Raw genomic sequence first — 13,774 nt, 5'->3', positions numbered from 1 at the left:
TGATGATACTAAATCTATAGTTTATATGCTGCCTTAGCAGAATATAACACTTTTTACAAATAAATCATAAAGCAAATACTGAATTTGATAACCTTTATTTTTCATTTTACACAAATTATGGACTCTGCAACTGTGTTATAAATAATTATTTTAATTTCCCGACATTTTGACCTTCATATTAAGGTCATCATCTGGAGTATACACATACATATATAGAGACAAGCTAAATTATATTTCACGTAGTATGCTGAAGAGACAATGATTTGATCAATGGTTATTATACTGGCCTGACCTCTAGTGAAAATAAAATTACAATAACTAAATGAAATAAAATAAATTAACTACATCAAAGCTATATCTATTTAAGACAACATCAGAGAAATATTCTTTCATATAGATAGTTTTGTTATAGTGAAAATGATGTCCTAATTTAACATGACAATTGTTATATTAGATTTAAGATCCTGGATTACCTATGGTTCTATTTAAAATTAAACTCTTAGGGAGAAAAGTTAAGTGGGTAGAATATGTGCCTTCCATATGTTTGGGATTTTTAGACCATCATTACTGATAAGATTAGAGTGATTGATAAGAATCTCACAGGCCTCCTTAAATTTATGTTCATACCATGTTTTGGTGTGATGTAAACAACATGTGCTTTTCCAGTCAATGCTATGTAAAGTGTTCAGGGCATGATCAGAAAGACCAGCTTGACCATAGTTATTATATTTAATGTGTCGTTTATGTTCCTTTTTTCTGACAGGAATTGTGCATCCTGTTTCCCCTATATAGGGCAAATTACAGGTGCAATGAACATGGTATACCCCAGGGTGGGCCATTGGAGGGGAGTGGACCCTTGGATGTGTTGAGTAAGTTCTTTAATTTTGCAGGAGGTTTAAAGGTGGTTTTAAGGATGTATTTTTGTAGTAATCTGTTTATTTTGTCTGATATCCCTTTAATGTATGGAATGGTTACAGTTTTATTATAGGTTTGTTTATTTTTGTTTTTAAGTGAGGTCTTGTACAGAATTTTGTCGATAGTATTTTTTTAGGAAAGTATTGCTGATAACTTTTAATTCATCTTTAAGTGATTGTTCATTGGAGCAAATCTTCAAAGCCCTGTTTTTAAGTGTATTAATCACCCCTAGTTTTTGTATTGGGTGGTAGCAGGAGTTTTTTGTATATATTGGCCAGTATATGTGAGTTTTCGGTAAACAGTGAAGAAAAGACTGCCAGAAAGAAGACGTTCAAGTGTATCTAGAAACAGAAGTGTGTTTTGCTTTTCAATCTTGATTGTGAATTGTATGCATTTGTGTTGTTTGTTTAGGTGGCTGAGGAAAGTGTCTAGCGCCAAAGTGGTCGATATCGACCTCCAGGGGTCGATATATAACATTGTTAGAGGTCAATAGAAAAATATAAGAGATCATTGTACAGGTAATATTTAATTCGGTTAACTTGGATTACCTCCATCCTGAATGACAATGCAATTAAGAGTGAATCGTGGGAACAGTGACATGAATAGGAACTGTAAGATGGAGCAAAGTCATGAAAATAGTTACGGAGGCCAATGAAGTAGGCCAAAATGACATATTTACCAATAAACGGATGTCCGTGGTACATCCTATATATATACCTATAGGAAGACTGTATTATTATTATTTTGTTATCTAAATTAAATTTTATATTTTATATATTATTTATCCCTCCTATCAAATATGTAATGTTAAGAAGGATGTCAAAAACAAAAACGTATCCCTTTGACGTTAAGCCAATATAATAATATATACTATATTATACATACAAGAAACACTGTAACTATAAAATAACAATCTATAAACTCACATAAGCGTCTTTTTTGCTTGTCCTGTCATAATTACGTAATTTCAAAATGGAGGGGGGGTCGATAAAAAGTCAAGAAACTCTTGAAGCGGTCGATGGTCAAAGAAGTTTGGCGACCCCTGGTCTAGTGTCTGGCGACCATGGGGCTAAATAGCAAAAACACCGTCACCATACCTAAGCCAGACTTTGGGTTTTAAAGGAGAGGGATCTAGAGCACGTTGCCAAAAATGTTCCATTTAAAAGTTAGCAATGGGGGTGGATAATGGTGAGCCCATGGCTGTTCCTTCTTTTTGTAGGTAGAAAGTGTTTTGCCACACAAAATAGCCAGAACTTAGTACATGCACAAAGAGCGCATGTACTTTTTGTGATAACTAATAAATCATCTTTTCCTATTGTGATGTCTTTGATTTTGTTTACAGTTGAGGCTGTCATAGCAACTAAGCCATAATTTTAAAGATTTCCCTCTACTGAGCAAATGACGTCAAAACTGACTAATAAATCATCGTTTCCCAGTGTGATGTCTTTGATTTTGTTTACAGTTGAGGTTGTTGTAACAACTAAGCCATAATTTTAAAGAGGCCCCCCCATCCCTCTATCGAGCAAATTTTATATTTGCTATATTGAGGCAGAGGCTCTGTGTAATATGAAGGCCTAAGCCCTAGCTTATGAATAAATCCTGCCCTGAGTATAAGGATAAATTGATAGAGTATGATTTGCAGTTTGGCAGACAGAGGAGGAGAGAGAGAGAGAGAGAGAGAGAGAGAGGAAATATGATTAAGACTCAAAATATTCTCTCTCTCTCTGGTCAGTCACTGTGTTTCACAAGATGGTGCCATCTCTTTGATCTTCATCACCAATGCAGAAATGCCTCAGGGCTCTGTTCCATCGATTTCTCCTATGCATAAATGACCTACTCTCTCAGTTGTCACCAATCCTATTCACAGCTTTGCTAATGATAGTACTCTCCATTCATCATACTCAAACAAACCATGCAGTGCTCAGACATCCCAAGATTAGTGCCTTAATCAGTGATCTCCACACCATCCTTCAATGGGACAAGGACAATCTGTTCACTTTCAATGCCACAAAAATGCAGTCTTGCCTTTTCTCTTGCAAAAGGAATCTCAGCTCACTTATCCTTCCCTTAGTAATACACAAATCACTAGACAAGATCAGATTTCTCTCTCTGCATGGATTGACATTTACTTCCAGCTTCTTCTGGCATAAATACATCACATCAATTGCTTTCCTTCACTCACCCAGCTACTAACAATATACAAATTCCAAATCTGCCATTCTTGGAATACTACTCAAGTTTGGGATGGTGCATCTAAAACCTAACTAAAAAAAAGTGATGCTATCCAGAGGAGAACAATCTGGCTCATAGATGATCCTTTGCTTACAGACTATTTCTGCCTTTTCCTCTCTCTCTTGCAAGTGCAATGTTTCAGCACCATGTTATACATGCACGTCAATGCACCACTGAACTGGCAATCATCATTCCTCCACTTTCTGTTGAGCCTGTTAAAACAAGAGCAGATGTCTGGTATCCCTTTTCAGTGCAATTACAAACACACCAAACCTGCTTCTCTTATATTCTTTCTGCCTGTCCTCTGGAATAGCCTTTCTCACGAAGTATCTACACTCAAGAAAAATATCAAACTTTTTTCCTCAATTCTCCTTTGCACCCCCCCCCCCCCACAAAGAGCACTGATGTGTATATAGGTTCTTCAACCTTTCATATATGAGATAGTATTTGTATACATATATACTGTATGCCCAGATGCGAGACCCTTCGACACTTCTGTGCATGTCAGAAGAAGGAGAATCCATTCCGATAATAGGGTAATCAATCTGTCTTTGGAATGAGTTGTTTATTATTACATGTCGGAAAATTAACTTTTCTTTTATGAACATTATAGTTTTTAAAGTGATAACTATTTTGTTTGTATAACAGTTTATGATTTGTGGTGAGATTAGATTATCATTGGCAACTACTAAAGTGAAACACAGATAATTTTAATTTTAATATGATTTTTAAATACAGCCACATAATACCCACAGAAATCAGAAAAAAAGTAATCATTTGGAAAGTTATAATTTTTCCGGACTGAACCAAAGAAAGGCTGAAATGACTTGTTTTTCTTATTTATGCACAAGTTCCAACCTCTATCGACTATAATCAATCATACAATCTGTGAAAGCTCTGGCAGAAAACGGGACATTCAGCAGCTGTCAACACTGTTTCCCATTGTAAATATGGGTAAAAAAGTTATAAATTATTTATAGAAAACTACTTGTCTATATCAGTGTCCTAAACATGTCAGTTTAGGACACTGATATAGACTTTATGTACACAAAACAGACTCAGAAAATAAAAAGAGCAACTCATGACAATAATGTCCAATTGGATTACTATTACTATTATTACGGGCAACTCCAGGGAGTCATTAGACTCATCGAGGGAGGCCCCAAATCATATTCATCACAACTATTTGACATTCATACAGTATCTATCATACCTCGCCTTAAACTCATTTACTGTCACAGCATCCACCACAGATTCAGGGAGTGCATTCCACTCATTCACTACTCTAAAAGTAAAGAACCCAGCTCTAACACCTTTACTAACCACACTTTTGCCCAGTTTCCATGGATGTCCCCTAGTCCTCCCACAACCAGCCCCATTCTCAAAAATATCTTCTGAATTAATTTTATAGAAACCCTTCAGTAATTTGAATGTCTCAATCATATCTCCCCTCCTCCGCCTATCAACCAATTTTTGCAACCCACAAATCCTCAACCTGTTCTCATACGGTTCATTCCACAGACCTGCTATCATCTTGGTCACTCGCCTCTGGATCCTCTCCACCTCCTCCCCATCAAGAAGAAACCTAGGTGACCAAATCTGAGCACAGTAGTGTAGATGGGGTCTTATCAAGGCTCGATACAGAGGAACAATAACCTGCTTGTCTCTGCTTGTCAACGTATTCTTCAGCAACCAAGTGATTTGATGAGCTGTTTTGGTCACGTTTGCAATGTGTCCCCTAAATTTCAATTCCTTATCTACCAACACTCCTAAATCTCGTGCCTCATCAATTTCCTGGAGCACGGTTCCACCAATGCAGTAAACTGCCGCCAATCTTTTCACCCCAAAATGCATAACCTTACATTTTGCCACATTAAACTGACATCCATTCTCCTTAGCCCAGACCTCCAATCTATCCAAATCATCCTGCAAAATTTTGACGTCATCTGCATTCACTATTGCCCTACCCAACTTCGCATCATCCGCAAACAAATGAACTGTTCCTCTCAGATCATTTCCTATATCATTTATGAACAAATTAAACAGCAGTGGTCCAAGAACAGATCCTTGTGGCACACCACTAGTCACAGGCCGTCTTGTGGACTCTACTCCCGAGTAAACCACTCTCTGATATCTCTCCGTCAACCACCCTCCTATCCATCTCACCAACCCTATGTCCATTCCCATATGCTGCAATTTACTGATTAGAATTCCATGTGGAATCCTGTCAAAGGCCTTGGCAAGGTCCAGTAGAATCACCGTAAACCCATTACCCTTATCCAGTTCAGCCGTCACTGTGTTATAATACGTGAGCAAGTTACTGAGGCATGACCTACCCTTCACAAAACCATGCTGTCCCCGATACAGTATCCCATTTTCTTCTATCCAATCTTGTATTTTCCTCTTGACTATTTTCTCTAAGACCTTGACAATGATTCCTGATATGCTAATTGGTCGGTAATTTACAACAGCAGTCTTGGAACCACCTTTATGCAGTGGAACTATTTTCCCCTCTTTCCACCCGCTCGGGACTAACCCAGACCCGAGACTCAAATTAAACAAAATGGTCAAGGGTACTGACAATTCTTTAGCTGCTTCTCGTACAACATGAGCTGGTATACCATCCAATCCCACAGATGTATCGACATTGAGGTTATGCAATAGACTACTCACCTCCACTTCATTAACCACAATTCCCATATAATCTACTGGTTTATTCGTTTCTGCAATGTCACCACCTGGATGATATACTTTTGCAAAGTGCTCACTCAGTAACTCAACTATCTCAACTGATTCAGTTACCTCCCTACCATCGGCATTCTTTAAAATCAATCTGCCATGTACATTTTTCTTTTACTTGCTACATATCTAAAAAACTGTTTAGGATTCTCTTTAGCCTGCATGGCCAATGTTCTTTCGTAATCCTTTTTTGCTTTTCTTACCACACTCGTCACCCTTCTGGCCTGCGCTTTATACCATTCATGTGCCTGCCGGTCACCCTTCTCCTTAAATTCCCTCCATAGTTGTTTCTTTTTTTGCAACTCAAGCTTAATGGTGTTATTCATCAATTTAACCCCTACTTGATTTATTATTCGGACTCTAGGTATACAGTCAGCCATTGCTTCATGCAAGCACTTCTTAACTACTTCCATGCACTATCAACTTCTAGTCCTTGCAGTTGTACATGCCATGGCACTGAACCAATCAAACTCCTAAGCTTGTCATACTTTCCAGCCCGATAATTCCACATGTACCCTGTCTTAATTGAAAATTCTACACCTTTAGCCACCTCCCAAGTTAAGACCCTATGATCACTCTCTCACCGATTGGTGGCAATGTGGTCATATTTGTTACAGCCAAATCCTCAGATGTAATTACTAGGTCAAGCACTCTCTTACCCCTAGTATTTTCCATTATATGCTGTCGCAGATAGTTATCCCTTAATAACCACATAAAATCCAGTTCCTTCCTCCCGTGTGTCCTCTCCTCACTCCAATCAATGCGACCATAGTTGAAATCTCCCATAATAATCACCCTCCTTCCACCCATTTCTTCTATTTGCTTGTGCATACTGTCACCACCATCTTTTCCATCTCCTGGTCTATAGCAGCACCCAATTGTATATTTAGTTCTGCTAGCCACAATCTCACACCAAATGGCCTCAAATGTGCTCTTTTCTCTATCCTTCAATTCAACTTCTATTCTCCTTGGCTGGAGCTCATCAGCTATCATCAACAATACTCCTCCCCCCATTTTATTCTCTCTGTCATTCCTGAACACACTATACCCATCACATTCAATCCCACTAGTTATATCATCTACAGTCAGCCATGTTTCACTAATACCTATAACCTGTGGTCTGGAAGTGCCAACCATGGCCAAAAACTATTCCTTCTTGTTCCTAATACTCCTAGTATTAGTGTACATGAATTTAAGACCCCCATTAGCCCCAATCCTACCTTGATGCCTTATATTAACTATCCCACTCAGATTTGTTGTCCTTATTTGCTCTGGCATATTATATTCATTCTTACATTCAACTGCCTCCATAAGGACTGTATCTCTACTCCCCCCCCCCCAACAAATCTAGTTTCCCCGAATTTGCACATCCACTACATTCAGCAACACTTTCTCAAGTCTTCTTACACCATAACCATTCAAATGCAAGCCATCCATCTTATATAGATCCTTTCGCCCATCAAACTCATTCCACACATCCACAAATTCCACACCACTCGTCATACATAACCCACGCATAAAGTCATATGCAATTATAGCCCTCCTTTTAAACATTTCACTGTCATACCGTGGCAAAAGACTAATCATTCTAACTCTCTCACGCTTTTCTTTTGCTACCTCAAACAATTCATTCAGGTCTTCTATCATTTCCATTTTATCTCCTTTCAAATCATTCGTACCTGCCACAACAATCATTTCTTTCACCCTTTCCTTTTGCTCTCTAATAGACGCAGTTACGTCCTTTATAGTCGCACCAGGTTGGTACGATTTTGTCAAATCCTCTACTAACACACCTCGTACTAACGAGTCTCCATACAGCACTCTATCCTTCATTTTGTTCATGTTCACATTCATACGTCTATTTTTCCTGTCATACCTTTTATTATTGGTTGGTTCATTCAGTCTACTTTTGTTCATGCACTCTGGCTGCTGTTTTGCTCTTTCTATCGCACTATTCAACAACGCAATCTCACTCAATGCATCTATCTCATCTTTTTTGTTCTCTGAGAAACCATTTATACTATCATTCACACTTTCTACATTCACACTCTCACAATTTTCATGTACAACCTTGCGGTTTCTTGTCATATCCCTATTTCCTTCATTCTGAAGGTTGACAAAAATATCACACTCACGATCCGAAATACACTTCAATTCCGCATTCTCCCTACATTTTCTACACACATTCAATCCTTTATTATCATCTAACCACACTCCGACCGCACTCCGCAAAGCGTACATTTCACATCTAGTACACTGACTCATTTCTTTTATGCTACCGTTCTTTGATAACGATGGCGAACCTTCATTACTGGCCGCCATTTTCCTTCGCACAGGTGCCATACTTATCTGTAACGTGTTTTGTCAAATTATACGTTATAACACACCAAAAATAGACGCACTAAAATACGCAAGGCAAACAAAACAAAACTACACAATATTAAGTAATTTGTATCGATAACTGAAAATGATACTTATCTTATCTGGAGCTTGCACGAACACTACACATTACGAATTCATCTAGCGGCGACTTCCTACAAGCAACGGTTCAACAATTGGCATCCTTTTAAAAAAATTAGTCAATTCAACAACGAAGATATCTAACACCTCTAACATACGTAGTCTAGATAAAATACGCCATCTAATAATAGCGGCGATTGGTTGACATAATAACTAATCATAGCCACTGATTTCTGGGTGCTATTGTCTCAGAACATATCTGGGTTGTATAAAACCACTGGAAGACTAAGAATTTGATCTGCAGCCATTTGCATGTTTCTTTAAAGGGCTCAAAGGTGTCTGTATTTGTGACCACACACCCAAGCTATTAATGTGAACTCAATGCAATGTTTATGCATCGAAAAGTGTCATCCTCATGAAACATTAGTATATTGTGTTTAATTTTAGGAATCATGCAAAACCAGGAAACAATTAGGAGAGAGTGGTTAACAGGAATAAATGCAAAATTATAATACTGGTGATATTTGTATTCAATGGGTGTGCACTGCACACTTGAAATATGCCCAATATATATATATATTGAAGAAATTTAATGTTTAGAAGCTGAGAAATACCAAAACAGAAAAAAAAAAAAAAAAACCTTATTTGAACACACAACTAGTTTCGTCTTCTTAGAAGACATCACTGGGTGCATAACACGTATTTTTTGTATTTCAAGAGAACGACAGCTATAAATTCTGTTGTAGACTTTATTATTATTACAGGTATCTCCATGGAGTCATTAGACTCATCGTGGGAGAGCCAAACTAGCAAACCAATATCTGTCATATCTCTTCTTGAATTCATTTACAGACGAAGAGCTCACAACTAAGTCAGGCAGTGAATTCCACTCGTTCACCACCCTCCAGGCAAAAAACCTTGTTCTGACACCTTTGTTAACCACACTCTTCTTTAATTTCCACAGATGACCTCTTGTTCTTCCATCACTATCACACAGCTGAAACATTTCCCCTGCATCAATCCTATAAAAACCTTTCAGTAATTTAAATGTTTCTATCATATCCCCTCTTCTTCACCTATCAACCAATCTCTGCAATCCACAAGCTCTCAATCTATCAATGTAGGGGGGCATTTTTTATATCACTCAAAAACTTGGTCACTCTTCTCTGAACCCTTTCCATAGCCTCCTCATCTCTAAGGAACCCAGGTGACCAGACCTGAGCACAGTAATCCAAATGTGGAAGTATCAATGCCTCATAAAGGGGAATAATAACCTCTTTATTTCTGGATGTCAGTGTGTTCCTCAACAACCAAGTAATCCTATGTGCAATCTTGGACACCTTAGCAATGTGTCCTCTGAACTTCATCTCCCTATCTACCAACACCCCTAAGTCCCTAGCCTCATCAATCTCTTGGAGTACCTTTCCATCAATGTAGTACACAGCTGGTAATCTTTTAATCCCAAAATGCGTGACTTTACACTTTTCCACAGTGAACTGACATCCATTATCTTTTGCCCATTTTACCAGCTTATTTAAATCTTCCTGCAAACTTCCAACATCAGCTTGATTTTTTATTGCGCTACACAACTTTGCATCATCAGCAAACAACTGAATATCTCCCTTTAAGCCATTTCCTATATCATTTATATACAAATTAAACAACGCCCAAGCACAGAGCCCTGAGGCACACCACTGGTCACCTGCCTCATTCTGGACTCGGCTCCTCCATACACCACCTTATGGTATCTCTCCCTGAGCCATTCTCCTATCCATATCACCAATTTAATATCCATTCCCATCTGCTCCAATTTGCGTAATGGTGTTCTATGGGGTATCCTGTCAAAAGCCTTAGCAAAATACAGAAGTACCACTGTGTAGCCTGTTCCTTTGTCCAACTCAGATGTTATTCTATTATGAATAGTTAATAGATTGCTAAGGCAGGATCTACCTTTAACAAAACCATATTGGCCTCTATAGAGTATCATATCCTGATCCACCCATTCTTGAATTTTGTCTTTAACCAACTTTTCCAATACTTTTACCACTACTCCTGAGATGGTGATTGGTCTGTAATTAACTACTGCAGTTTTAGAGCCACCCTTATGCAAAGGGTGGCTCTAAAACTTTGCCTAACTTTGCCTAACTTCCACTCCCTAGGGATGATACCAGAGTTCAAACTTAAATTAAATATCCAAGTAAGAGGGGCTGACAATTCATTTGCACATTCACGCAACACCCGAGCTGATATTCCATCTAAGCCTAAAGCAGTATTTGCATTTAAATTTTGCAATATATTTAATACCTCTGATTTTTTAGCTTCAATTCTCACATTAGGTATTGCTACAGGTATAGAGATATATATCCTCACTTGGCTGATAGACTTTTGAAAAGTGATCACTCAGTAACTCGACTATTACATCTGATTTTGTCACCTCAATACCATCAGCACTCAAAAGTTATCCTTCTGAAGTCATTCTTACTTGCTACATAGCAGAAGAACTCATTGGGATTACCCTTGAGCTCTTTGGCTAAGGTCTTCTCATAATTTGATTTAGTTTTTCTTACTATGCTGGTAACCTTCCTAGCTTGAGCCTTGTACTGCTCATGGGTGTACTGATCACCTTTCTCCTTGTAAATTCTCCATAACCTTTTCTTTTTTTGCAGATCAAGCTTGATACTACTGATCATCCATTTAACGCCTGCCTTGTTTGACCTCCTGACCATGGGGACACAATCTGATATTGCTTTCCTCAGATACCTGCTGATTTTATCCCATGCACTGCTAACATCTTTCCCTTGCAATATGTTCTGCCATGGGATGGCCGCAAGCTCACTCCGAAGCTTGTTATAACTGCCTAACCTGTAGTTCCGTATATACCCCTTCTTAACAGAAAAATCCACAGATTTTGCAACCTCTCAAGTCAATACCACATGTTCACTTTCACCAATTGGAGGTAACGAGGATACCTTACTTATGCATATAACCTCTGAACCAATAACCAGGTCCAACACTCTCGCACCACGTGTCCCTTCAGTTATGTGCTGTTTCAAGTAATTATCTCGTAGATGATGTACGAACTCATTTTCCTTTTTGCTACGTGATATTTCCTCCTTCCAATTGATATAACCGTAATTAAAATCCCCCATAATAATCACCAAGCCTTCACTCATTGCACTAATTTGCTGATGCATGAATTCAATATCTCCCCCTGTACTTCCTGGCTTATAGCAGCATCCAACTGTATATTTGGTTGCATTGGTCACTATTTCGCACCAGACTGCCTCGAATGAACTCTCATTCACATGTCTATCATCTTGATATACTACTTTCTTTGGCTGCAACACATCAGCTATCATCAACAGTACTCCTCCCCCTGTTCTATCTTCTCTATCCTCCCTGAAAATACTGTACCCATCACATTCAATTCCAGTGGCCACATCTTCTGCTGACAGCCAAGTTTCACTAATGCCTACAACTTTTGGTGAGATTGCACTGACTAATGCAAAAATTCTTCTCTTTTATTTCGAATGCTTCTAGCATTGGTATACAAAAATTGCAGATTCCCTCTAGATCTTGTACCAGCTTTAGAACTGATATATAAGTCACTAACTTCCGTAGTCCCATGCCAATTTTTATCCCCTCTCTTCTGCAATTTATTCTGCATATAAGGATCATTAAATATACAATCAGTGCTAAAGTTTCTCTCTCTTACACTCAACCTTTTCAATATTAGTTTCCCTGCCCAATAACTTCAACTTGTTCAGAAAACAATAACTTCTTCAATTGCTTATGTCCTTCCATGTTAAGATGCAGTCCATCTCTAGCATACAACTGCCTTTTTCCTTCAAATACACTCCAAACATCAACAAATTCCAAACCTCTTTTTTTGCACATTTTTGCAATCATATCATTCATTATCATTGCTTGTCTATCTACTTAACTCGTAATTGTCAAAACGAGGCAGCACACACACTATCCTCCCATTGGCACTTTTCCTCTTCACAATATCTAATAATGTTCTTAAATCTTTTCCTACCCGATTTATACTACCTCTCAGGTTATTCGTACCCACCATAACTATTATCTTGTCTGCTTCATGCCCTCTCTTTATTGCTAAAGCCACTCTTTCTATTGTCCCACCAGTCAAGCACTCCTCATGCATACCACTCTCCATACCCTTAATCATAGAATCAGCATATATCTTACCACTCTTTACTTCATTCAAGTCCACACTCATGGACTCATTCTCTATGCTATTCAGCATGACTCTCCCAGCTTCATTACTCAACGCTCTATTACTTACCCCCCCCCCCCACTCTCACGACATCTCGTTTCTTCTAGGCCACTTGTGGCTTTATCTTGTTGACTCCCAATCACTCACATACTATTTATTACTGCATCATTCACCAAAGACTCACCCACATGTAATCCTGTTCTAGTTACTTCAGCTAATGTAACCTCTATAGTCCTAATTTCTCTGTTTAATACATTAAACTCAGATTTAACTTCCAGTATCTCCTTACCGAGCACTTCCACTTCCTCATGAAGAAGATGAAGGTCATTTTTCATTTTCATAAACTCCCACCGAAGTTCTTCCGCTACGGTCACAATGTCAGCTTCCATTCCTAAACGCTCCAGCCTATCCCGACACTTCTCACATACGTCGACATTTTCGTTCTTCTCATTTAGCCAGACCGACCACAGATCCTTCACATTCTTCGGCGCATACATGTAGCAGTTTCCGCAACGCATCCATTGCGAAAAATCTAACGCTGAGCCAGCCTTTCGTGTAGAAGTAGAAGTCCTGCGCGCTGCTGACGTACGTTTCTTGTTGGACGGCATCTTTACACGTTGAAATAGTGAAACAAACGGCAGTGAAAACACAATATATACAACACAGTTCCAAACAATAACACCACTGAAGGACACTTGTACTTAACCGATGCACAACTGTAGCACAATTTGTGACAAAAAGCCACACTATATTTAACTTTAAAAACACGTTTTCTAGACTAGCTAAACACGACCGCCGCATTTACCTTATTGCTGACAGTTGAAGGCATTCTGGATGACATATTATTGTTAGGCACATTCATGCAGGCATGATCTTGTGTATACCAAAGCTGCTGAAGAGTGACAATCAGACAGGTTATAACTAAGGTTAGTATTAAGATGGACCAAATTGAGAACGATTTCTGTTGATTCCACACTTCTCTTAAGTTTATCATAGCGTCTAAAAATATTTTCTGAATTCTTCCAGATCACTGGATAAGTGATAGAATCTTCATCATTAAGGTGAACAGAATTAAGAATGTGATTATATAATGCACTGGCTCTAGTTCTGTCATACACGATGCCCTCTCACATGCTCTTCCATATGCAACTCAATGGATTTCTCCATCTGACCAAAATAGGGCACATTGCA

General features: G+C 38.5%; 1 protein-coding gene across 1 annotated transcript in view; it reads right to left on the bottom strand.

Moving 5' to 3' along the window:
• asrij (OCIA domain-containing protein asrij) overlaps positions 1 to 13,774 on the bottom strand; it is a 230,789-nt gene that overhangs the window by 76,187 nt on the left and 140,828 nt on the right. The gene's annotated exons all lie outside the window — the stretch shown is intronic.

Source organism: Typopeltis vanoorti, chromosome 7 (assembly GCF_054136105.1).
Source record: "Typopeltis vanoorti isolate ZY-2024b chromosome 7, IOZ_Tvanoo_1.0, whole genome shotgun sequence".
NCBI lineage: Eukaryota > Metazoa > Arthropoda > Arachnida > Uropygi > Thelyphonidae > Typopeltis > Typopeltis vanoorti.
Note: the sequence above shows the minus strand (reverse complement) of the source record. Positions and strands in the feature narration are given on the sequence as shown.